Here is a 3,543-nt window from a genome sequence, read left to right as displayed (position 1 = left end):
GGAACTTTAACATCCTACTTACATCAATGGACAGATCATCCAAACAGAAAATCAACAAGGAAACAGTGACTTTGAATGACACATTGGACCAGATGGATCTAACATACGTTCAGAACATTACATCCTAAAATAGCAGAATACACATTCTTTTCAAGTGCCCATGGAACATTCTCCAGATCATATATTAGGCCACAAACCAAGTCTCAACAAATCCAAAAAGAGAAAATCATACCATACATCTTTTCAGACTACAATGCTATGAAACTAGAAATCAACCACAAGAAAAAATATGGAAAGAGCACAAATACATGGAGGTTAAATAACATGCTACTAAATAATGAATAGGTCAACCAAAAAATCAAAGAGAAAATAAAAAAAAATATGGAGACAAATGAAAATGAGCACACAATGGTCCAAAATCTTTGGGATGCAGCAAAAGCTGTTCTAAGGGAGAAGTTTATAGCAATACAGGCCTACCTCAAGAAGCAGGAAGAATCTCAAAGCTAACCTTACATCTAAATGAGCTAGAAAAAAAAAAAAGAACAAACAAAACCCCAAATCAGTAGAAGGAAGGAACTAATAAAGATTAGAGCAGAAATAAACAAAACTAAAACTAAAAAACAAACAAAAAATAGAACAGATCAATGAAACCAGGAGCTGGTTCTTTGAAAAGATCAACAAACTTGATAAGCCTTTAGGGAGACCCATCCAAAAAAAAAAAAAAAAAAGGAGAGAGAGGATTCAAAGAAACAAAATCAGAAATGAAAGAAGAGACTTTGTAAGTGATACGATACTTTATGTGGAAAACCCAAAAGACTCCACCCCAAAATTGCTAGAACTCATACAGGAATTCAGTAAAGTGGCAGGAAATGAAATCAATGCACAGAAATCAGTTGCATTTCTATACACCAACAATGAGACAAAAGAAAAAGAAATTGAGTCGATCCCATTTACAACTGCATCCAAAACCATAAGATACCTAGAAATAAATCTAACCAAAGAGGCAAAGGATCTGTACACAGAAAACCATAGAATACTCATGAAAGAAACGAGGAAGATACAAAGAAATGGAAAAACTTTCCATGCTTATGGATTGGATGAATGAATATTATTAAATGTCTATGCTACCTAGAGCAATCTACACATTGAATGCAATCCCTATAAAAATACCATCAACTTTTGGGCGCCTGGGTGGCTCAGATGGTTAAGCGTCTGCCTTTGGCTCAGGTCATGATCCCAGGGTCCTGGGATCGAGTCCTGCATCAGGCTCCCTGCTCTTTGGGAGCCTGCTTCTCCCTCTGCCTCTCTCTCTCTCTCTCTCTGTCTCTCATGAATAAATAAATAAAAAGTTTAAAAAAAATACCATCAACTTTTCTCACAGAACTGGAACAAATAATCCTAAAATTTGTATGGAACCAGAAAAGACCCCAAATAGCCAGAGGACAGTTGAAAAAGAAAACCAAAGCTGGTGGCATCACAATTCCAGATTTCAAGCTCTATTACAAAGCTGTAATCATCAAGACAGTATGGTACTGGCACAAAAACAGACACATAGATCAATGGAACAGAATAGAGAACCCAGAAATGGACCCTCAATTCTATGGTCAACTAATTTTTGACAAAGCAGGAAAGAATATCCAATGGAAAAAAGACAGTCTCTTCACAAATGGTGTTGGAATAATTGGACAGCAACATGCAGAAGAATGAAACTGGACCATTTCCTTACACCATACACAAAAATAGACTCAAAATGGATGAAAGACCTAAATGTGAGACAGGGATCCATCAAAATCCTAGAGGAGAACACAGGCAGCAACCTCTTCGACCTCGATCACAGCAACTTCTTGCTAAACATGTCCCCAAAGGCCAGGGAAACAAAGGCAAAAATGAACTATTGGGACTTCATCAAGATAAAAAGCTTTTGCACAGCAAAGGAAACAGTCGACAAAACCAAAAGACAACCAACAGAATGGGAGAAGATTTTTGCAAATGTTTTATCAGATAAAGGGTTTGTATCCAAAATCTATAAAGAAGTTATCAAGCTCAACACCCAAAGAACAAATAATCTAGTCAAGAAATGGGCAGAAGACATGAACAGACATTTCTCCAAAGAAGACATCCAAATGGCCAACAGACACATGAAAAAGTGCTCAACATCACTCGGCATCAGGGAAGTACAATTCAAAACCACAATAAGATACCACCTCACGCCTTTTTTTTGGCTCCCTGGGCAGCGCCATGGCAGTCAGCAAGAACAAGCACCTTACGAAAGGTGGCTAAAAGGGAGCCAAGAAGAAACTGGTCGATCCATTTTCTAAGAAAGATTGGTTTGATGTGAAAGCACCAGCTATGTTCAATATAAGAAATATTGGAAAAACATTAGTCACAAGAACTCAAGGAACGAAAATCGCATCTGATGGCCTCAAGGGTCGTGTTTTTGAAGTGAGCCTTGCTGATCTGCAGAATGATGAAGTTGCGTTTAGAAAATTCAAGCTAATTACTGAGGATGTTCAGGGCAAAAACTGCCTGACTAATTTCCATGGCATGGATCTTACCCGTGACAAAATGTGCTCCATGGTCAAAAAATGGCAGACCATGATTGAAGCTCATGTTGATTTCAAGACTACTGATGGTTATTTGCTTCATCTATTTTGGGTTGGTTTTACTAAAAAATGCAATAATCACATTTGGAAGACCTCTTATGCTCAGCACCAACAGGTCCATCAAATTCGGAAAAAGATGATGGAAATCATGACCCAAGAGGTGCAAACAGATGACTTGAAAGAAGTGGTCAATAAATTGATTCCAGACAGCATCAGAAAAGATACAGAAAAGGCTTGTCAGTCTATTTATCCACTCCATGATATCTTTGTTAGAAAAGTAAAAATCCTGAAGAAGCCCAAGTTTGAATTGGGAAAGCTCATGGAGCTTCATGGTGAAGGTAGTAGTTCTGGAAAAGCTACTGGGGATGAGACCGGTGCTAAAGTTGAATGAGCTGATGGATATGAGCAACCAGTCCAAGAATCTGTTTAAAAGTCAGACATTTAATGGTGACAAATAAAAAATCATATTTGTGATGTTTAAAAAAAAAAGATACCACCTCACACCAGTCAGAATGGCTACAATCAACAAGTCAGGAAATGACAGGTGTTGGTGAAGATGTGGAGAAAGGGGAATGTCAGTAGGAATGCAAGCTGGTGTAGCCACTCTGGAAAACAGTATGGAAGTTCCTCAAAAAGTTGAAAATAGAGCTACTCTATGACCCAGCAATTGCACTACTGGGTATTTAACCCAAAGATACATATGTAGTAAATCAAAGGGGCACCAGCACCCCAATGTTTGTAGCAGCAATGTCCACAATTGTCAAACTATGGAAAGAGCCCAGATGTCCATCGACATATGAATGGATAAAGAAGATGTGATATATATATATATATATATAAAATGAAATATTATGCAGCCATCAAAAAAATGAAATCTTGCCATTTGCAACGACATGGATGGGACTAGAGGGTATTATGCTAAGTGAAATAAGTAAATCAG

At 37.7% G+C, this 3,543-nt stretch overlaps 1 pseudogene; it reads left to right on the top strand.

The window, feature by feature from the left end:
• The first annotated feature begins 2,238 nt into the window (after positions 1 to 2,238).
• Positions 2,239 to 3,058, top strand: LOC112827885 (small ribosomal subunit protein eS1-like; annotated as a pseudogene).
• The last annotated feature ends 485 nt before the right edge of the window (positions 3,059 to 3,543 follow it).

Source organism: Callorhinus ursinus, unplaced genomic scaffold (assembly GCF_003265705.2).
Source record: "Callorhinus ursinus isolate GAN/ISIS: 27379988/994484 unplaced genomic scaffold, GSC_fseal_2.0 scaffold38, whole genome shotgun sequence".
In the NCBI taxonomy this organism is placed as follows: Eukaryota; Metazoa; Chordata; class Mammalia; order Carnivora; family Otariidae; genus Callorhinus; species Callorhinus ursinus.
The sequence above is the reverse complement of the archived record's forward strand: the minus strand, read 5'-3'. Positions and strand labels throughout refer to the sequence as shown.